Here is a 23889-nt window from a genome sequence, read left to right as displayed (position 1 = left end):
GCGGTGGCGCACCGAGACTCGTTTTCATCTCAAGATGGCGGATGTGAAAGTGGTCCGAGCGTGAGCCGCTGTCTGAGGGGTCAGTGAGCCCATTGTCTTTGAAACGGTTTTAACGTTCGTGCCTCCCTTTGAAAAGTCACGCACATTCCGTAGGGTAAATGGTTTACCGGTTACATCTCACTCTTTGACTTTAAAACTTAAAGCGGTGCGGGCTCCGATTGTAAACACCTGGCCACCGCCACTAGTTCTATATTATCAATATAGCAACGGTTTTAAAAACAATTACAGAAAGGTAATGTGTTTGAGACATTTAACACCAGGACCTTTCCCTGGATATTCTATTGCTCATGATGATTATATATTTATTTTGGTCAGGTGGTGTGGTGTCTGACACATGTGGAGACCCATCACTCTGCTTGAGGATCTCCACAAGAGATAAATCTGTACAGGAAGTTTCTGTTTTCCTGAAATGGAGTTACCTGAGTCATAGAATCATTGGATGTTATTGCACCAAAACAGGTTATTTACCCAATAAGTCTGCACCAGTGCTTTACTCCATGTGGGCTGCCTAGTCCCACTCATCCTGCTTATTCCCTGTATCCTTCAATATTCCTTTTTCAAGCAACAAATTCCCTTTTAAAATAATTTATAGACTCTACTTCAGTGGTTTGTGGGAGAGAATTCCAGATTCTAACCATCCTTTGGGTAAATAATTTTTTGTGACTATCTTAAATTTGTGGTTTCTAGTTGCAGCCTTCCTTTAGCAGTGGAAGCAATCTATCACTATTTACCTTATAACCCTTCATGATCTTGCTCTATTGGGTTACCAGTTAACTTCCTCTGCAGTAGTGAAAAAGTCCTAAATTTTGATGCCTCTGTTAAATTAACCCCTGGTAACACCCCAATGAATCTATGCTGGACCTTTACCATTGCTTTTACATCCTTCTATAATGGGGTGTTCCAAACTGAACACAATGCTCCAACTGTGGCCTAAAGTCTTCAAGTTGAACATTACCTACTTTTGTATTCTGTGGGTAAAAATCTAAACCTGAAACCGTCACAAAGTTGGACTTCAAGCTTCATTTCAATGAGTTTGATGAGCTGTCGGTGCCTGTCGCACCTCCACGGGCAGTTTGCCCATACCGCAAAATGAATATTGGGCCGCTTGCCTCGCCAGCAGCAACCCTTGGGTAAGTGGGAAGGAGCGGAAGACAGTGGGAGTGGGCCCGATCATGGCTGGTAGTATCATGGAGCCAGGAGAAGCACTCCTGCTGCTCCTGGCCCCACATACATTAAAAATAGATATATTAAACTTACCTTTTCGATGGTGGCTCATCCATGTCCTCCTGTTACCTTCCATAATCTTTGTCACAATGTGCCATGCTCCTCAGTTTCATGTCATCAGCAAATTTCAATAATATTCCCTCGATTCCTAAGTCCAGATCATTTATGGATTTCATAAATAAGAGTGTCCTCAACAAAAATACCTGTGGAATACCTTTCTAGTCTTCCTTTTACTCCTACCATTTGCTTTCTGCCTTCCAACCTTCTTTCTTTGTGCTATATTCCCCTTAATTTCATGTGCTTTACCTTTGCCATAAGTCTCTTTTGCAGTACCTTATCATGATGCTCTTTGAAAATCCATATAAAGTACAGAACTTAGGTCCACGTTGGCAGGGCACAGCGTTATGGATCCTTAAGTGTGTGGAGGTGTGCTACTGGAGTTTAACCAAGTTAAGCTATGCGGACTACCAGCACAGCACTGGTAAGCTTCCTGCTGCTTGTCCAGCCAGAACTATCCTGGTTAGGACATTGGTTTTCAGGGTTATCTGGAACCTACTGGGAAGATTTCCAGCTACCATTGAGAGGTCTAGTGCTACAGGTCCCATTAAGGAGCCAGGCTGGCTAGTCGATCATCAATAGTACCCTAGAGTACTGTTGACCTGTATGGTTCAGACATCAGATTATTGAGTCTGGCACAGAGTGTTTGATTTCATTATAATTATCCTTCTTACACAGCAATCATCCTATTGACCCCCTGAGCAAACAGGCTGAACTGGCTTGATTTTAAATATGTATTTTAATTCATTGGAGGCCTAGGCTGCTGCCTGGCCTGGGCCCCACCAGCAGGGCCCACATATGCCATTGTGTAGGCCAGTGTTACATAGGATTACATAGATTAGTCTGTTTCTGTGCTGTACATTCAGCCCAACAGGTCCATGCCAGTGTTTATGTGCCCTGCGAGCCTCCTCCCTCCCTACTTCATGTAACCCTATCAGCATAGCCTTCTATTCCTTTTTCCCTTGTGTTTATCTAGCTTCCCGATTTGTGAAAGCTAGGTCATGCCTGACAAACATGATTGAATTTTTTGAAGAGGTGATAAAATAGTGGACAGGGGAATGTCAATGGATGTTATTTATATGGACTTCCAGAAGGCATTTGATAAGGTCCCACATAAGAGACTGTTAGCTAAGATAGAAGCCGATGGAATCGAGGGAAAAGTACGGACTTGGTTCGGAAGTTGGCTGAGCGAAAGGCGACAGAGAGTAGGGATAATGGGAAGGTACTCACATTGGCAGGATGTGACTAGTGGAGTCCCGCAGGGATCTGTCTTGGGGCCTCAATTATTCACAATATTTATTAACGACTCAGATGAAGGCATAGAAAGTCTCATATCTAAGTTTGCCGATGACACAAAGATTGGTGGCATTGTAAGCAGAGTAGATGAAAACATAAAATTACAAAGCGATATTGATAGATTAGGTGAATGGGCAAAACTGTGGCAAATGGAATTCAATGTAGACAAATGTGAGGTCATCCACTTTGGATCAAAAAAGGATAGAACAGGGTTCTTTCTAAATGGTAAAAAGTTAAAAACAGTGGATGTCCAAAGGGACTTAGGGGTTCAGGTACATTGATCATTGAAGTGTCATGAACAGGTGCAGAAAATAATCAAGAAAGCAAATGGAATGTTGGCCTTTATATCTAGAGGACTAGAGTACAAGGGGGCAGAAGTTATGCTGCAGCTATACAAAACCCTGGTTAAACCGCACCTGGAGTACTGTGAGCAGTACTGGGCACCGCACCTTCGGAAGGACATATTGGCCTTGGAGGGAGTGCAGCGTAGGTTTACTAGAATGATACTGGGCTTCAAGGGTTAAGTTACGAGGAGAGATTACACAAATTGGGGTTGTATTCTCTGGAGTTTCGAAGGTTAAGGGGTGATCTGATCGAAGTTTAAGATATTAAGGGGAACAGATAGGGTGGATAGAGAGAAACTATTTCCGCTGGTTGGGGATTTTAGAAGTAGGAGGCACAGTCTAAAAATTAGAGCCAGACCTTTCAGGAGCGAGATTAGAAAACATTTCTACTCACAAAGGGTTGTAGAAGTTTGGAACTCTCTTCTGCAAACGGCAACTAATTCTAGCTCAAATGCTAAATTTAAATGTGAGATAGATAGCTTTTTGGCAACCAAAGGTATTAAGGGATATGGGCCAAAGGCGGGTATATGGGGTTAGATCACAGATCAGCCATGATCTTATCAAATGGCGGAGCAGGCACGAGGGGCTGAATGGCCTACTCCTGTTCCTATGTTCCCCTTAAATGCATCCATGGTATCTCCACTCACTTGGCAAACTGGGCAACAAACAAACACTAGGCCCCAGTTGAGTAGGAGTAGAGCCTGACCCTTGCCCAGACCCCCAACCTCTGGTCTGTCATTTATCTTATAAGGGGTGAATGGAAGTTCCATCCCTTCAAGGCACTGAAGGAACTCTCGGAAAAGGATAACCGGGTCTCTGCTGTTTCTTTGGTGGTTCATGCTGTTTCCTACCAGAATTATGGCAGGAGATCGGCAAAGCCCCCAATATTCTTACCAGGGCTGCTTTCAAATCTGTAATTTTGGCAGAAGTTCTAAACTTGTACAACTTTAGGACCAACCATATGATTCGAGGGCACATTGATTACACCATTTTCAAGAAGATCACATTAACTCTCTACCTTATAGGATCTAAATGGTTCTAGCCATGGGCACATTAACCAGGGCATCTCTGAGCTGACCAGCATGATGGACCCTTAAAAATACTAAACACTTGTAGCTCTCAATTTTGTTACAATTCTGGAAGAGGCACATGAATAACTGATTTACTGTCTGCTCTTTCCTGCAAATCATGCAAAATTGTTATCATTAAGTTTTTTCTGATAAATTATTATACTGTGCAGGTTTGCAGCTATTGACTGAAGTACCCCAAATTTAAAGAAGCAAATGATACTGTATAACATTTAGATCAGAAAATCTTATGGCGTTAATCTTAAGAGTTAAATGGTAACATCAGTGTTCTGGTTAAAATATCTTTTAAAAAAGACATCATGATAAAATTCTCGGTATTGAGTTACAGATATAAATATTTTTTAAAAATACATATTAAAAATTCGATTGTCAGGAAATTAAACTTTGCACTGGCATCTACATATTCTGTGCTTTATATCTGTGGTTCTAGAATTATGGACCTAGAAATTCATTTGCACTTGCCTGCCAGTCCCAACAGGGCACAGTTAACGATCCCTGCACCTGAACAGGTAGGCCCGAGGCGCACCCAATATTGGGAGTCAGGCCTTGTTTAAATGAGGCTGGCGAGCTGTGGAAACCTGGGCATTCCCAGGCAGCTCGCTTTGAATTTTGGGCTGCTGCATTGCCAGCAGCAGCTCTTAGGTCGTTAAAGAAGAAGATGATGCAATCGGGAGGGGGGGTGACCAGGAAAGGGAGGGCAATTGGGAGGGGGTGTAAATTTTGGGGCCACTATTTTCTTTCAGCAGCCAATCGTGGAGGGGGACGGCGATCCATATTATTCCTGTGGAGCCCAAAAGAGCACTTGTGCTCCTCCTGGCCCCACAAATATAATTTTAAACTTACTGCTTTTGGTCACCTTTTGTTGTCTCACGGGGTAAAACTGGGTAGAGCATGGATGGTGCACGCTCTGTCTGCCCAGTTGATTCCTAAAATGGCAATCTGAGTCCTATTTATGTAGTAGGACCCCGATTTCCATATTAAAAGGACCTACCTGCTGAAACAGACAGGCGCTCCTGCTGCTCAGCGATAGGCCCATTTCTGGATGGCATTGGGCAGATTGGAAGCGGGAACAGGGCAGTAGATTTCTCCCCCATGATTTTGGAGCACTACTACCCCATTCCCACCTGGCAGAGCCAGTGGAAATCTCCCCCTAAGAGTCTCCAACTCATCCTCTTCCATGTGTTCATCATCCTCCTCTTCATAACATCAAAACAAAGGTATTCCCATTGAGAAATCCTTGTTAAAAGTGGAAAGCAATATTTTGAGCAGAGCTGAGTAGAAGTAGCAGCAAAAGCCCTGACTCAACCCTTAAAGTACTAAGAAGATCACTATACTTGTAAAGAAACACTAACCTTCAGTAGCAGCACACAAAATTGCCTCTCAATGTGATATCTACCTCAGGATACCTTGTAGCAGCTCTTACTGCCTCTGATATAGAAGGGAATGGGGCAGAACGATTAGCCACACCCATCCAGAACCAATTTAAATCTGGTGTAACAGCCTTCTGGCAGATCTTAAAGGTAACTTGTTTTTTTTGAGAGGAGACATCGGGGATGTGCAAGTGGCCAGAATTGGAGAAGCGCAGAGATCTCGGAGGGTTGTAAGGCTGGAGGAGGTTACAGAGATAGGGAGGGGCGAGGTCATGGAGGGATTTTATTTTAAAAAATTTATTCGTTCATGGGATGTGGGCGTTGCTGGCGAGGCCGGCATTTATTGCCCATCCCTTATTGCCCTTGAGAAGGTGGCGGTGAGCCGCCTCCTTGAACCGCTGCAGTCCGTCTGGTGAAGATTCCCCCGCAGTGCTGTTAGGAAGGGAGTTCCAGGATTTCGACCCAGCGACTATGAAGGAACGGCGATATATTTCCAAGTCGGGATGGTGTGTGACTTGGAGGGGAACGTGCAGGTGGTGTTGTTCCCATGTGCCTGCTGCCCTTGTCCTTACAGGTGGTAGAGTCGCGGATTTGGGAGGTGCTGTCGAAGAAGCCTTGGCGAGTTGCTGCAGTGCATGTGGATAGTACATACTGCAGCCACTGTGCGCCGGTGGTGAAGGGAGTGAATGTTTAGGGTGGTGGATGGGGTGCCAATCAAGTGGGCTGCTTTGTCCAGGATGGTGTCGAGCTTCTTGAGTGTTGGAGCTGCACTCATCCAGGCAAGTGGAGAGTATTCCATCACACTCTTGACTTGTGCCTTGTAGATGGTGGAAAGGCTTTGGGGAGTCAGGAGGTGAGTCACTCGCTGCAGAATACCCAGCCTCTGACCTGCTCTTGTAGCCACAGTATTTATATGGCTGGTCCAGTTAAGTTTCTGGTCAATGGTAACCCCCAGGATGTTGATGGCGGGGGATTTGGCGATGGTGATGCCGTTGAATGTCAAGGGGAGGTGGTTAGACTCTCTCTTGTTGAGATGGTCATTGCCTGGCACTTGTCTGGCACGAATGTTACTTGCCACTTATGAGCCCAAGCCTGGATGTTGATTTGAACACAAGGGTGAGAATTTTAAATTTGAGGCATTGCTATACCGGGGGCCAATGTAGTTCATCGAGCACAGCGGTGATGGGTGAATGGGACTTGGTGTGAGTTAGGATTCGAGCGGTAGAGTTTTGGTTGAGCTAAAGTTTTTGGAGGTGGAAGATGGAGGGCCGGCCAGGAAAGCTTTGGAATAGTCGGGTCTGGAGGTAACAAAAGATTATGCTGTGCTAAGCAGAGTGAATGCACAATTCTGATTGTACTGTATCCCACTGGCCTCACAGCCACTGAATTTTGGAGGGAGATTTTACATGAGTGCATCTGTAAATTGAAAAGAGCAGGTGGTTTATTATTTTAGCGGTAGTTGAGTAAGCCATTGTGTGTTAAGTCCAGTAAAGAGTGCACTGCTTTTAACACAACAGTTGTACAAACAGTCCTCATGGTTTGTTTCTCATTATAGAAGCTCCAAAATAGACTTCTCTATGGCTCAGCAGGTAAATGCATCAGTGCTGGAGAATAGCCATACAGACCAGGAAGTTCCCAGGTTTAAACCCTTGACTGTGCTATGTTAGCTGGGCAACAATGGGAGTGCTACAATTGACCTCACCCTGTCATCATTAGAGTCTCACCCGTGGTTGGAGGGCCATGAGTAGAGTTCAATGCAATGTATTTGCAAATGCATATGCAGAGCTTTGCCTTCTCTCACCCAACGATGGTGCGAACAAGCAGTATAACTGCACTGCTCGTTCACGTTGATGTTACAAACAGACCTTGGGAGCTCCCCGGATTGCCTCACAAGTATATCCCGTAGGTAAATGAGTAACCGAACAGGAGAGTTCCAGGTTTGATCCCTGGTCTGTGCTGAATTGGCCCATCTCAACCAGGCTGATATTAGGAGCACTGCAATTGGTTTCAGTGTGCCTGACTTAAAGTGTTCATTGGCTAAGGTGCCTACTGCTGATTGCTATCCAGTAACCCTTGCTGGAAGTGCTTGTGTATAGACATTGGGTGAGGACAGGATCATGTTTGACTATGATATCCTGTGTTTGAATAGCCTGGTGCATGACACTGCCACGGCTCATATATGAGTAGTGGCCACTTGAGCAAGATACTGGAGCGTGTGTGGTGTTGTGCAACCATGCTCTAGCAAGAAGTCAATGCCTCCTCCCAAACACACTGTCTGAGAAATGCTATCATGTTCTTGCACTACACCACTAAATCCAGCTACATGGATTCCTTCACCCAAAGAAGTGAAGCCAATTCTACAACACTGCACTTTCTATACAAATCACATTCAGCTGGAGGTTTTACATTACACTGAATGTCCCTTCTAGTTTTATGATGTGTTAATAGATTGTTAAAAAGATGTTTAAAGAAAATGTTTTTTTTTAACTTTGCGATTTATGTTCTGCGAGAATGGAGGCCTGTTTATGTGTTTGTTTATTGCTGACCACAAACCAGCTGTGGAATAGGCTCTTTGCCATTTTCTCATTCTAACCCTATGAAGGGTTTTGATAGAGTAAATAAGGTGAAACTGTTTCCACTGGCAGGAGGGTTGATAACCAGAGGATACAGATTTAAGGTAATTGGCAAAAAAAAACGGGAGATGAGAATTTCTTTTACACAGCGAGTTATTATAATCTGGAATGCATTGCTTGAAAGGGTGGTGGAAGCAGTTTCAGTAGTAACTTTCAAAAGGGAATTGGATACATCATAGAATCACAGAACGATACAGCACAGACGGAGGCTACTCGGCCCATCGTGCCTGTGCCGGCTCTTTCAAAGAGCTATCCAATTAATCCCATCTCTTGCTCTTTCCCCATAGCCCTACAAATTTTTCCCCTTCAAGTATTCATCCAATTCCCTTTTGAAAGTTATTATTGAATCTGCTTCCACCACCCTTTCAGACAGTGCATTCCAGATCATTACAACTTGCTGTGTTAAAAAATGTTTTCCTCATCTCGCCTCTTGTTCTTTTGCCAATTACCTTAAATCTGTGTCCTCTGGCTACTGACCCTTCTGCCACTGGAAATGGTTTTTCCTTATTTACTCTATCAAAACCCTTCATGATTTAACACGGAAAAGTGTAAAGTGATTCATTTTGGTAGGAAAAATGAGGGGAGGCAACGTAAATTAAATGGTACAATTTTAACAGGGGTGCAGGAACAGAGAAACCTGGGAGTGCACATACACAAGTCTTTGAAGGTGGCAGGAATAAGGCGGCTGAGGTTGAGAAGGCTGTTAAAAAGGCATACAGGATCTTTGGCTTTATAAACAGAGGCATAGAGTACAAAAGCAAAGGCAACATGAGGAAAAACTTTTTTATGCAGCGAGTAGTTATGATCTGGAATGCGCTGCTTGAAAGGGTGGTGGATGCATATTCAATCGTGGCTTTCAAAAAGGAATTCGATAAATACTCGAAGAGAAATTTGCAGGGCTGCGGAGGAATGGGACTAACTGGATTGCTCTTACAAAGAGCTGGCACGGGCTAGATGGGCCGAATAGCCCCCTTCTGTGCTGTAACCATTCTATGATTCTATGATAAAAAGGAGGTAATTAAAAGATACCTTTTTAAGTGCTCAAAGTGGAAAAGTCACCCGGTCCGGATGGGATGCATTCTAGGTTGCTGAGGGAAGTAAGGGTGGAAATTGTGGAAGTTCTGGCCACAATCTTCCAAACCACCTTAGATATGGATGCAGTGCCAGAGGACTGGAGGATTGCAAATGTTACACCCCTGTTTAAAAAAAGGGAGGAATAAACCCAGCAATTACAGGCCAGTTGAATATCGGTGGTGGGGAAACTTTTGGAGACAATAATCGGGGACAAAATTAACTGGCACTTGGAAAAGTATGGGTTAACAAATGAAAGCCAGCACTGATTTGTTATAGGCAAAATGTGTTTGACTAACTTGATTGAATTCTTTGATGAAGTAATGGAGAGGGTTGATGAGGGTTGTGCAGTTGATGTGTATATGGACTTTCAAAAGGCGTGTGATAAAGTACACATAATAGACTTGTATGCAAAATTGAAGCCCATGGAATTAAAGGGGCAGTGGCTGCGTGAATACGAAATTGGCTAATGGACAGAAAGCAGAGAGTAGTGGTGAACGGTTGTTTTTCAGACTGGAGGGAAGTAGACAGTGGTGTCCCCCAGGGGTCGGTGTCAGAACCACTGCTCTTTTTGATATATATTAATGACCTGGACATACAGGACATAATTTTAAAGTTTGCAGATGACATGAAACTCGGATATGTGGCAAACAGTGAGGAGGGTAGACATAGACAGACTGGTACCTCAGCCATGCCCTCTGCCTCCACAAGAAGATCTCCTTTTTGGTCCCTAAATGGCCCTACCCTTCTTTTGACTACCCTTTTACTATTTATATGTTTATAAAAGGCTTTTGAGTTCCCTTTTATGTTACCTGCTCAACTATTCTCATACAATCTCTTTGCCCCTCTTGTTTCCTTTTTCAGATCTCCTCTGTACTTTCTGTATTCAGCTTGGTTCTCTACTGAATTATGAACCTGACATTTGTCATAAGCCTCCTTTTTCTGTTTCATTTTAATCTCTATATCTTTAGTCATCCAGGGATCTCTCGCTTTGGGTGCCCTTCCTTTCCCCCTTGTGGGAATGTGTCTAGTCTGTACCCAAACTATCTCCCCTTTGAAGGCCTCCCATTGCTCATTTACTGTTTTACCTGCCAATCTTTGATTCCAATCCACCTGGGCCAGATCCCCTTTCAACTCATTGAAATTAGTCCTCCTTCAGTTGAGTATTTTCACATTTGATTCTTCCTTGTCCTTTTCCATAACTACTCTGAACCTAATCATTGTTTCCCAAATCTTCCCCACTGAAACATGCTGCACTTGCCCCACATTATTTCCAGAACTAGATCCAGCACTGCTTCCTTCCGCATTGGGCTGGAGAGTGACTGAGTCGGTGGCTAGGGAACGGAATTTGTGGCGGGGACCGAAGACAATGGCTTCAGTCTTCCCAAGATTTAGTTGAAGGAAATTTCTGCTTATCCAATACTGGTTGTCAACAAACAGCGTAATAAATCAGTTGCAGTGGATCCAATTAGTCCCATTCCCCTGCTCTTTCCCCACAGCCTTTTACCTTTAACTACCATTTACCTTTTCAAGTATAAGGTTGATGAGCTGTAGGCACTTGGGATTATGATATAGTGGCAATAATGGAGACCTGGCTCAAACAAGGGGAGGGATGGGCACTTAATATTCCTAGCTTCAATGTATTCAGGAAAATCAGGCACAATGGGCCTAATGGCTGCCTTCGGTGCTGTATGATTCCATGAACTAGTTCAAAATTTACATAAATTATTTGTTTAATTTCTAAGAAGTTGTTCAGATTCAAAGATTTTTGCTTTTACTTGCAACCATTTTTAAGTACTTTTGACTTCATGGCCCTGAAAATGAGTGGGCTTAGGACCAGAAGGCCTGGGAAATGGTCCGAGACCCAGATACACGGGGTCGCAGCCTACCTGAATAGTTTCTGGGGGGTCTTGTTTGGAGCCATAACCTCTATTCACCCCAAACTTGGTCCCCTGCCTCCCCAGAGAAGGCAAGGCCAAGATTTACACTTCACACTGGGAGTTCACACTTCCTCAGTAGGGCCCAGTGTAAGTTTGGAGGCCAGTACTCTCAGTGAGATGAGGTGAACTGGCCTCTTGAAGACTGCAAGTGAGCCCTATGGGGAGGTACCATGAAGATTGGGGCGGAAATTTATTTTTCAAAATTTTAAAATAACCGCCTGACTGCCGGTGCGTGATTCCCACTCTGCCATAGTTACAGCAGCAGATGTTCAGCCCTTCATTGTCTATGCTCAAAGATGAAGCGTGGACACTTAATTGAGATATTGAAGAACTACCATTTTCTATGGAGCTGTACTGTAGCAAGATTCAGCACTTTCAGAAGAGGAACGGTGAAAACACACACAATGCTTGAGTTTGAATCCAGCTTAAAGTGATTGGATGAAACTTTCCTATGTCTGATGGCTATTAGATTACCAGCTGAAATTAGTTTAAGAAATGTCAACAAATGTTCCATTGGATGTGAGCCCATAGCACAAAACTGTCAATAATTTGGTAATCTCAAACAGAAGGCTAGAAAAAAGGCTGGTGTGGTAAATGGAAATGCCACATTAGCACATGTCTTTTAAGGCTGTGGTCAAGACACATCGATCTGTATTGTTCATTATTCCCTGGGGCAGGCTAGAGGGAGCTCTAAACTGCATCAAATCTATGTTCTAGCTGAACTAGGAGAATTGTCACTAGGTGAAAAGAGGAAAATTGTTCTGTTCAGAATTTACCCAAACCAATATACGGGCAACATGGGGAAAGAGAACAAAAATCTTCACTGCCTGTTTTTGTCTACCTGCCAATCACATTGATATCTTTAACAGCTGGGTGCTGTTTTTTGGCACTGTACTCTGACCTCAGGTCTCCAGAGGCCTCAGTAATGAAGACTCCACACACTGATGCAACAAAATTATATTTTTAGCTTCAGAAATTATAGATAAGAATGTAATTTATCAATGAGAGCTAAATATCTTTCTCAATTTACTATTGCTATTGCAAGTAGTACTACACAAATCTATAACAGATGTTAAGAATTTTTTTTATTTCCACTGACAGACCTTACAAAATGCGATGGATTAATTTGTTCAAGACAAAATTTGTAAAGTCCTCCTCTTTTCCTTTATGCAGCTTGACTGTATTTGCTGATGAACAGCACCTGTTGGAAATCCACCATCTTTCACTTATGTAATCAGATTACATTTATTTAATGCACAGTGACCAGCAGAAGTTAAAAGAGCAGGTTTTGCCAGAAATGTATTAGTGTACCTGATAATATCTCTGGTCACGACACAAAAGTCTAACTGATGGTTTTATAATGTACACACATGTTCTTCATCACATAAAACTTTATCTTCATGCTTCATATCTAAGCTTGCACCTTGAATAGCGATGATGAGACTAATGTACACGGCTTTTTGTTTGTTTTATTTTTGTGAGTAATAGGGTAGCAAAGCAATGGGTCTGGCCACAGACATCTGGGGTGTATGAGGCAACAAACTTCTCATGGTTTAACAGATATCTCAATAACCCTGGTTCAGTAAGTGGTGGCTAACTAGATTTAAACATTTACATAGAAGGGATAGAGTTCCAAGCGATAGTACTGTCTGGAAAAGAATTCCACAGACAGAAGTGTGGTGTGAAGTTTCACTAATGGTTTTCTATGTGGACTTTTTCAACTGGATTTCTTTCCAGGCAGTTTTGCCATCAGAGATACGTTGGGCAGGACTTCCTCCCATCAGTCCAACCCCAGCATGATGCTGACCCATTTTCCTGGGCTTGGGGTCATTAAACATGCAGGAAGGGCTCCTGGCAGTTTCTCTGCCACATAGAGAGTGCCTACCACTGCCAGCCAGAAAAACTCAGTGAAGTGTTAGCACCGTAAGGATGAAGAAGCACAATTATGGGGAGCAGAAACACCCTGAGGATTTTTTTTAGAAGATTTTAAAAAGGCTGTTCATGTGCAGCCTCTTCTGGTGCAAATATGGGAGCAGAAGAGAGGGACAGGTGGCCACTACCAGGCCCAATCCCTCCAACATGGCCATCAACGGGATTCCCCGTTGTCTCAGCATGTAACACCACCCCATCTCTGCCGGTACCTGGGTCAGCAATACTTCAGTGGGAAGGCAGGGAAATTGTTTGTTATCGTTAGCCCCATCACCCCCCTTTCCACGTCATTTAAATGCAGTAGGGCAGTTGAGTCAGGTGGCGGAGTTCCCTCTGAGTGAGAGAAAAACTTTCGGTTGCAGTTTTCGGGTGGGGATCTAGCCTCCCCAACCCAATCTCCCTCTTTTGTCTAATTTTGGGCATTTGGTAGAGGAAAATCCATGCCTTTAGTTTAATACAGAATCTTGATGCATAGCTGCAAAAGCTCTTATTTTCCTGGTACAAACATAGGGGTCTAACTGCTAGGCAATCTTAATAGTGTGGTACCAGTGTACAGGACTGACAATTTGGGCAAGATTTTTAGAACTGTAGACTCTGGCATGGATTAGATCATCCTCATCGACTCTATTGATGTGCATGGCTTGGATTAGATGGGGACAATTTTCCTCCTTCTTCCACTCAACCACAAGTCGGGCAGGGACTTCCTGAAGTACCATTCGCCTGAACCCTACTGTTTCTGAGTTAAGGCAATCGTGGGAATGTGCTGTGCTTGCCTAACGCTTACAATCGGGCACACACTCATTAGGGAGAGGAACTTAAAGGCCTCTACTGGTTTAAAACTACAGTGTTGTTTTTGGGAGATAGCTTGTCACTGAAATACAGATCACTGCAAATGTTCTTTATTGGCTTAGATCTTGGCAGCATTGGTGTGAGAAGCAGGGCCTCCAGCTTGTGTGGGAAAAGCACAGAAATCCTGTTCCAGGAATAGCCATAGCCACAGGGTGCCCATCACAGTGGTGCAATGAGTATGGCAGGACATTGCTGACATGATAAATGCCAGTGGGACTGCACAGAAGACTTGGTTGTAGAGCTGCAAAAAAAATCAACAATTTCACTGGGAGAGGTGAGTTAGGCATCCTTAACATTAGCTCATATTTTGGCACTGTATCAACCAATATCAGCATAATTTCTTCCATCTTACCCATGCATTCCTTGACTTTCCACCTTCTCATGAAGGTACACAGTGCACTTTTCAGCCCTTTGCTTGCCTCGCGCTACCTTCTTCAGTACAAGGATGCCCAAGACAACACATAGCCAACTCTTTCCATGACTAGGAGCTGCATGTTGCACAATTCTATCCACAAATCCTGTGGAGTGCACCTTCACTCATGGGGCTAGGTAGATTCCATGCAGCCATGGTCAGATAATCACTATATTACGTCTTCTTTTTCAGCACACAACAAGATGCAGATAGCCACAATTGGAGGGGAATTGGCAACATTGCATGATCTGAAAAGCAGATCCTTGCAAGTTCAGGGCCAGGAGAAGACATGGCCCTCAGCTCAGGGTTTGTGCAACATTGATCCTTCCTTTGCACTCCATCCTATTAACTCACACAAGCATGGAAACACAAGCTTGCATATATCAGCAGCTCCATGCTAGTTGTTTGGAGAAGGCTGCACTCCAAGAAAATGTTCTGAGAACAAATGCCTAACACGTACCCTCTCTTTGATCTGCACATGTGGCAGAAGAAACTAGTGGGGCCATCAAACCAGGAATCACCCAACACCTCATCTACCATCTTGTCATTCAATCTCACCCAAACAAGAAGTGGCAAACTCCATCCAATCTGGTAGGGTGGGGGGTGTGGTTGCAGGTTAAGACATCCAGTTTGAGGGCAGCACCAAGGATAAAACACAGCACAAATGAGCAGGAGCAGGTAGAAGTAGTCCAGAGGAGCAGGAAGCAAGCAGCCAGAGGGTCAGGTCACCTTTATTCACAGCTGCTAAGGCTAAAGATTCTCCCAGCTTTTAAAAGAAGAATGCTTTAGGAACACATTGGAGTCATTAAGGGATGTGCCTAGCAGTTTCTAACACATGGTGGCAAGTGTGGAGGATTCTGCATGTGTGAGGTTCTCATACACAGCACATCAAAAGCATTCAGTCAGCTTTGCAACAGATGGCAGTCCCAGGGCCATCTACAGTGCAGCCCCTCATGGAAGAGCATTGGTCTGGTGGTAATGAAATAAAATGTGATGCATGACATCAGTCCGTCATTACTGTGTCATTTGACTATATTTACATTTTCGGTGCCATCTGTCACTTCTGGCAGGAAATTTGATGTAGACAAAAATGGGCAGTGATCCATTTTTTCCTGCCTCAGTCCTGCAGAGGAAAATCTGCTCCAAATTTTCTCTATGGGGTTCGTAGATCTCTGAATTTGTCAATGGTGACAAGCACGGCAGAGCTTTTTTGAGGATTCCTACACTTTTAACAACTTTTCTAGCCATCTTTGCAAAAGCTGGTAGAGAAGTAGGAATCATTTAATTTGTTTATTTGAGAGAACAGGAAATTGCCAGCTATAGGGGGTAAGTAGTTAGTTTAGATTGTGTTGTATCATAGACAACCATGGTCCCCTGGAGCTTGCTTGATTGCCTTAGGGAGTTGGAGAGGAATTTTGCAGAGTTTTTCCTGAATTGGCCACAATTTTTTTTCTTTTTTGCCTCTTCCAGAAGATAGCATTACTAGGGGATGGGTGCTCACATCTGATGCTACACAGTCGATTGGATGGGCAAACATAACTGCCTTTTATTGCCCTTTTTTTTCATATGTTCATATGGTAGCATAGTTTGAGATGAATGTGCAATATCATGGTCAATTTTCTGAAGAGCAGCATTGACTTGTTCCTCCCAGCACTGGAGATAATACAGCCAATGGCCAAATAGAGAACACGGAGTTGGGAAAAAAAGGTGTATGAAAATTACACCCTTAAGTGATGACACAAATAATGGACACGTCACCTTCTCCCGAGTTATGTATTCTATTTATGTATTATATATGGTGGTAACACTGCCTGTTAAAAGTGTCTTGGAAGACCAAGTTTGGAAATGAAAAAATGTGCACTGACGTGTTTGGTGGTACAATGGTATCTTCAAGTCACCGATTATGCCTATACAGGACCACCGAATATACAAACGGCCAGAACAAAAGACAGAGAGAGAGAAACATCCGAAAGGAAGAGAAAGACAGAGAATGACCCGTTGTATTAAAAACAGATAACTTTTTTTCGCTGGTGGGGTTACGTGTAGCGTGACATGAACCCAAGATCCCGGTTGAGGCCGTCCTTATGGGTGCAGAACTTGGCTATCAATTTCTGCTCGACGATTTTGCATTGTCATGTGTCTCGAAGGCCGCCTTGGAGAACACTTACCCGAAGATCGGTGGCTGAATGTCCTTGACTGCTGAAGTGGGTTCATGTCACCCTACATGTAACCCCACCAGCGAAAAAAAAGTTATCTGTTTTTAATACAACGGGTCATTCTCTGTCTTTCTCTTCCTTTTGGATGTTTCTCTCTCTCTCTCTCTCTCTCTCTGTCTTTTGTTCTGGCTGTTTGTATATTCGGTGGTCCTGTATGTAACATCTCTCTGTCTGAACACTTTGATTGCCTTGACAACGGGCAGTTGGAAAGATTATCTGTAATCACCAGGTATTGTTCTCTGACTATAAATGTGGTAACGTTCAAGGAATCCCACACTTCACCTGACGAAGGAGAAAGACTCCGAAAGCTTGTGATTTTCAAATAAAACAGTTGGACTATAACCTGGTGTTGTAAGATTCCTTACATATATAAAGAGAGGCTGCATCTCCTAAAGTGAGACGCAACCAGTTGAAAGAAGAAGGTCCTTATTTTTGTCTGCAGATTAAGAGGAGAAAGTGAAGGATCGCTATGGCATAGAAAATGACACCAAGATTTTCGCACGCTGCCGTGGAAGTTTTTTTTTTAGAGCAAGTGAGGGCACGCAGGGGCTTGCTCATCTCCTCCTATGTTGATAGATTAGGTGAATGGGCAAAACTGTGGCAAATGGAATTCAATTTAGACAAATGTGAGGTCATCCACTTTGGATTAAAAAAGGATAGAACAGGGTACTTTCTAAATGGTAAAAAGTTAAAAACAGTGGATGTCCAAAGGGACCTAGGGGTTCAGGTACATAGATCATTGAAGTGTCATGAACAGATGCAGAAAATAATCAATAAGGCTAATGGAATGCTGGCCTTTATATCTAGAGGACTAGAGTACAACGGGGCAGAAGTTATGCTGCAGATGTACAAAACCCTGGTTAGACCGCACCTGGAGTACTGTGAGCAGTTCTGGGCACTGCACCTTCAGAAGGACATATTGGCCTTGGGAGTGCAGCGTAGGATTACTAGAATGATACCCGGACTTCAAGGGTTAAGTTACGAGGAGAGATTACACAAATTGGGGTTGTATTCTCTGGAGTTTCGTAGGTTAAGGGGTGATCTGATCGAAGTTTATAAGACATTAAGGGGAACGGATAGGGTGGATAGAGAGAAACTATTTCCGCTGGTTGGGGATTCTAGGAGTAGGGGGCACAGTCTAAAAATTAGAGCCAGACCTTTCAGGAGCGAGATTAGAAAACATTTCTACACACAAAGGGTAGTAGAAGTTTGGAACACTCTTCCGCAAACGGCAATTGATATTAGCTCAATTGCTAAATTTAAATCTGAGATAGATAGCTTTTTGGCAATCAAAGGTATTAAGGGATATGGGCCAAAGGCAGGTATATGGAGTTGGATCACAGATCAGCCATGATCTTATCAAATGACAGAACAGGCTCGAGGGGCTGAATGGCCTACTCCTGTTCCTATGTTCCAGTAGGACTAGAGCCTGGACCGCCCACGTCCTTACTTCAATCAAGATGGCAATTGTAAATGGGGCGGTAAGTACTGTGCCGCCATTTTAACTATATTACTACCATGTTTGCGCCTTCGGAGCAGTTCAAAATTGGCCTCAATGTGATCTTTTAAAAGGTAGTTGTGTGCAAGCCAGAGATTGTTGCTATTTTTGTGGGCATGGATAAGTTAAAGCAGTGCACCCACTTTACTGCAAGTACTTTTCTGGGCAGCATATTGGGATGGAAGCGTTTTCCTCACAGAAATCGATTTCCCCGAAATTTCCTAATGAGATTTGGTTCTTCCCACCATCAGCCTGCTAAGTCCACCTAATTATAATATATGTAAATGTAGGCCAGTAGTGTTCAAATTTCCTGGTTTTATGTTCGTAATGCACTAGGGTAAGTTAGAATGAGAAATAAAGATACAGCTGTTGCTAGGATCAGCTGAGACTGATAGAAATGAGGAGTTTTTGAACCTGAAGACTGCTGAAATTTTGAGTAGCAATGACTCAACTAAAGCTGGGAATTACATTTTGGATTGGTTTTTTTTGGCATTTAGCCTACACAGCCCTGGACTTCCTTTTTATTGCCTGTGGGAGTGTGAGACCACCAGGAGATTTTGACCTACTCAACTCCCAGAGTGAGGGCTTCTTAGGAGCACTTTTAGCATTTCGTATGGGCATACCTTTGCAACCAATCTGGGAGCAGGTGAGGAAGAAATTTGCTGGTCTCAGGAAACTTTCCAATGTAAATATGCCCATATTTTGGTTCATTTTACAATGTTGTCTTACATTGCATCTTAAAAGAAAGACTATCATGGAGGTGGAATGCACAGCACTCTTGCAGTTGGTCATTTACTTTCCAAATGCACAGGCATGCACATATTTTAGCAGGCAATCTGTATTACTGTTTGTCCTGTGGCCCATTAAATGTGACAAGCAACAAACACCAAGCATGCTGCCAACACAAGCATATTGCATATTCACACACTTGCATAAAATGGCTGCAGGGCTGGACACTTGGGTAACATACGTCTCTCATTTTCCTCATTCCAACTCTTTTCTATTTACTTGCAGAAAGTTACACGTAACAGGTGGCAGCAGATGTGGGCTGGAAAGAGTTCACCTCATAGATTGTCGATGCCCTACGAAAAGAAGGCACTTGAGATTCTGGGAGTAGAGGAGGAGGTGGTTGGAGACCTCCCTCAAACTCATGGTTAGTAACGTGCTTTGATTTTTGTTCTTTATCTCCCATCTCACTAATTCATTCACTCATTGATTCAATCCTATATAAGCATACATTGTAGCACTACAGCTTAATATTCTACAGTGTCTTACCATGTACAGCTTTGTCTTATTGCCAGCATTCTAAAATACATTGTCCTTCTGCTTCTTTAGGTAACCAAGAGATGGTGGAGGAGTGCAATGTCCAGCCTCAGCCAAGCAACTCATAGCACTCTGCAGCAGTCATTGCTGCAATGATGAGCACCAGCAGAGATATGTCCACACTGTGGGGGTCTGTTAGTGAGTTGCAGGAGCAAGTGCTTGATGAAGCACAGAGCATAAGTGAGGAGAAGCAAGTACAAGTGGAATTGGAGGAATAGTAAGTACCCTGCTGGCTGGCCAGAGGGCCAGCTCAAGGGCTCCCAGCTGCTGAACCCAGGGATTCAGACCTCACAGACCCTGCTTACAAACACAAGTTGCTAGTTCAGCATCAACAATCCATGCATTAATTTGATGGGGTATCAAGCAGCCTGCACAGTTTGGGGCTTCTATGGAGAGTACTGCATCATGTTTGACCATTTCACTCAGCTGCAGACCACTGTGCACAGTATGGCCACTCAAGGGCTCCCTCCTATGAAGCCCCCTTAGCAAAGATACTAAACTCAGGCATAGCTTCCATAATGAATACTCTGACTGGGGCTGTAGAGACTTTAGACTCCAGTCTACAGCAGTCTGTTTTGTCTGAATTTTGCATGTTGTAGAATCAGACTGAGGCAGCTATAATGCAAGGTTCCATCAACCACATTGCTGCTCAGCAGTCTGCTTCTACCCAGGCCTCTAGCATGCTAAGGGGTTCCCAAGGAGGAGGGGAATGGCAAGAACTAGCATCAATGGTGAGTTGTCTCGCAGGGTGACGTCATATCCGTAACACCCAACCACTCTACTCAAATGACTGGAGATGTGCCAGATAGTGTACAGGCCCAGGCAACCATTCCCTAGGCACCTGCAGTTGCTGGACCATCTGCTGACAACCTCCATCCTTAGAAGCAGCTATTGCCATGCAGTGGTTAACTACCTCACTTCCTCCTCCAACCTGGAAACATGGTTAAGAAGTATAAGCCACACACCATACACTGTCAAAAAGGGGAAGCACTGAAGCAAAACACAAAAAACGTACCTGCAGCACACACTATTAGGGGAAATAGAATTTGTGTTAACTTTGGATACTGTAATGTGTCATGGCAGCTTATTTGGAATGAAGCCGAGTACGGTATTTGTGAAGATGTCCATTGGTATTCGTTGATATTGAAGTAGGGCTGAGAGCAATGGCAGGGATCCTGTGATTTAGCCAGAATCGTGTACACGTGCAAATGACTTGTGCATTTGGATGGTACAAGCATTTGAGTAAAGATATTGTCCATTGCAACCCACCTTAAGCCTCCTTCTGAGTAAATGGTCGTCTGACTTATCTTCTGCCAAAGGTTGAGGCTAGTTCACCTTTACTCCATGGCAATGGCCTCTTGCAGGGCAAAGTTATGTAACAACAACAATAATTTTCACTTATATAGTTCCTTTAATGTAAAAAAAAATCCCAAGGTGCTTCACAAATAAGCATGCAGAAGACAGATGATGAGCCAGGAAAGGAGAGATTAGGAGCAGTGACCACAAGGCACAGTAACCTGGGATACCCTGATAGGGTTTAAAGCAGGACTCCTGATAAATTAAGGCATCTCACTCTGTTTCAGCATTTGAAGGTACGCTGGTGCCAAGACCCTGTCAGTTCCATGTGCCTCATTATATCTCTGATCAGATCTTGTCCCTGGATGTGTCAGAGAGGTTATGAAGATAGCCTTGGACCTCCAGCAGGCATCCAGGGTGAAAGTAAGGGAATCTTTGGCCCAGTGAAACAATGGGTCAAAAATTTGGTTGGGCCTAGCTCAGCGCTGTGCAAACAGCTTGCACCCGAACCAAGAGGGCTGAGGATCGATAGAAATTGGGCCTTGGGCCTCATCGACATTTTCAGGGCAAGCTGATGGTGCTGGTCAGAACTCCGCAGGCAGCTCGCCCAAAGGAAGACATCGATGTCGGTCCACCTGCCTTCCTGGCAGCGGTCCTCAGGTAATTCACAGGGTTAGAAACAAGCTAGGGGGATGGCGGAGGGTGGGCGATTGCAATGCCTGTGGAGTTGTGGAAGCACTGCTGATCCTCCTCCTTCCACAGGAAGGGTTTTAAAAAAAAAATTCTGAAACTTACCTTTCATTGGCGGTTGTGGGTGCTGCTGCAGAATCCTGAGTCGGGTGGGCAATTGCTGATTAATTTCAGCAAGGTGTCCTTCAACAGGCATTAGGGCCCTAATATACATATTTAAGGAGCCGTACGCTGGTTTGACGGGCGCCTAAATAATGGGCCCCACGAATTTATCAGTGGTACCAGCATCTGCGCAGATTGGGCGCAGGCCATCCCACTGCTAAATTAGTATGCTTTGTGCATGTTTTATGCACAAAAAACAGGCACAACGCATATCAATTTCTACCCCAATGCCTATGGCACCTCATGGAGCAGCTGGGTACAGCAGCTTTGAAGATCTGCCACATATCCGCTGCAATTGCTTGCAATGCCACATTGACATAAAAATTCAAACCAATGGAAAACGTGACAGCCAATGACACAGTCCTGTCCACAAAATGGTTTCAAAAGTTCTGTCGCCACCTTTGTGGTAAATCATGCTCTCTGCATGCACATCTACTTGGACATGTGCAGGTATAGGTCTTAGCCTGTAGACACAGATGTCAGCATATGGCTGCTCAATCTTGAGCACCTAATGTGTAATGGCACCTGGCTGGCTTGCATGCCTGCACTGATTCTCCTCTTCCACCTCCACAACCTGCAGATAAAGAGAGGTACCTAGTGGGTGACCCAAATATGTTATTTAGACTCTGTGCAATTGCAGTACCCTTGGCAGACACCAGTAGATGGGAGAGGGGGTTACAATTTTTAGAGAGTGTGCATAGTTTCAGTAGTGAATGACAGAAAAAAATGTTAATAAACAGAAAAATCACTGGATGAAAATACAGCTACTTGACAAAGAAGCTGGAGTGCTTAGTATTACTGTTAGTGGATAGACAGAACAAATTTGGAACCAATATTGACAGTTAAAAGGACTTAGGTGGGCCTGACCTGCTGGGTTCCTAAGAATGGAGCTTTTATCATGAGTTAGCTCCACTTCCTTAGCAATCAGATTGGTTGCCTGTAAAAAATACCCCACAGTAAATAATAGAAATATACTGCAATTCTGACCTGAATCACTGCAATGTCTACCTGAAATATGAACATATATTTTCTTTTCATTAGATCAAAAGATAGATATGGATGAGGAAGGCTATTCAGCCCATTCTATTGCATCCACCCAAAAAGAACCTACAGAACTGCCATCACACACACCACTTAGCTATTTATAATGATTCCAGGTTGTTTTTCCCTCTACTTGCATACTCAGAGGTCCATTCTTTGTGTTGATTGCTCTTTGTATGAAGAATAGCTTCCTGATGTCAGTCCTAGATTTGCCTTTCACTAGTTTGAACCTAAGCTCCTTTGTCCTGCTGTCACAGTTTAATCTGAAGTAATGTTGCAGCTGTACTTTTTTTGTACTGTTTACTATCTTGTATACCTCTATAAAGCCCCTCCAGTCTCTCCTCATAACTTAGTGCTCTGATGCTAGGGTACAGTCCCATGGCTCTTCTCTGAACTGCCTTCAGGCTCAAATGTTGCCATTCTGTCTTGGTGAGCAGAATGTGCTGTATATTTTCCAGTGTTTTCTGGGGGTTTCAGATTTCCTGTATTAAGAAGTTTTTCTTTTCATCTCTACTGATTGACTGTAATAATGATTCTGTTAATAAGTCACTGCAGTGAATTACCATTTCCATTCACCGGTGCTGTGCTTCATCAATTCAGTAGTCAGTAAAATTAACATCAAGAGCTATTGGAGTAAATATTTTTAATTCAAAATGTATTGAAGTTTTCATTTACATATCACACAACTCAATAAACATTAAGGCAGGAATTTTCCACTTAAATACATTTCAACATATAAAAGATATAAGAATGTAAGAAAATAGCAAAAATTCTTTTGAAGTTTATACATATTTCAGCAATATTGTACATTCCTTTTCATAATCTATTTGTTCTGTAAGGCAAGAGATTACTTGTATGGGAACAAAGCATTTTGAATACAGTTCCAGTCTCATTAGCATTCCCTTCAAGTAGAAACAAATACCATCAGAAAGGGGTTAAAGACTGCTGAATTCTTAAATGTTAGACTGATACTTCCAGTTTAAAATACAGCTAGGAGTGGGGAAATTAATGATGTAACAATGTTTTTTTTGCATGAAAAACATCTCTAGCTGTGACACAAGAGCCTGTGTTATCAGCAATTTAGCTGCTGTTTACTATCTTTTCAGGAATGGGAATAGTTGTCCAATTGTTGTGGGCTCTGCCATTTTTTTCTCTAAATCCCTTTTGGCTTTGAATCAAATTGAGCTCTATTCATTTCCATGTGAGGCGAATACTAAAGGCTCTTCAGTTAATTAGGTTGTAACACAAGACTGAACACAATTAGGGGAAAGTATAAAATGCATGGTATATGCTCTTAGAACACATTCCAAAGAAAATAGCAAGTCCTAACTTTGTTTTTAGGCATAGAATTTAAAAGTAATGTCACAGTATTTAAATAGTAACTATAATT

General features: G+C 43.2%; 1 long non-coding RNA gene across 1 annotated transcript; it reads left to right on the top strand.

Moving 5' to 3' along the window:
- The first annotated feature begins 32 nt into the window (after positions 1-32).
- Positions 33-23128, top strand: LOC137320527 (uncharacterized). The gene is made up of 3 exons (XR_010962570.1): positions 33-79; positions 19002-19140; positions 19323-23128. It is a non-coding gene; the product is annotated as an uncharacterized lncRNA (long non-coding RNA).
- Positions 23129-23889: the final 761 nt, after the last annotated feature.

The sequence above is a fragment of the Heptranchias perlo genome, chromosome 4 (assembly GCF_035084215.1).
Source record: "Heptranchias perlo isolate sHepPer1 chromosome 4, sHepPer1.hap1, whole genome shotgun sequence".
NCBI classification, from domain to species: Eukaryota; Metazoa; Chordata; class Chondrichthyes; order Hexanchiformes; family Hexanchidae; genus Heptranchias; species Heptranchias perlo.
This window is presented reverse-complemented; position numbering and strand designations above follow the sequence as displayed.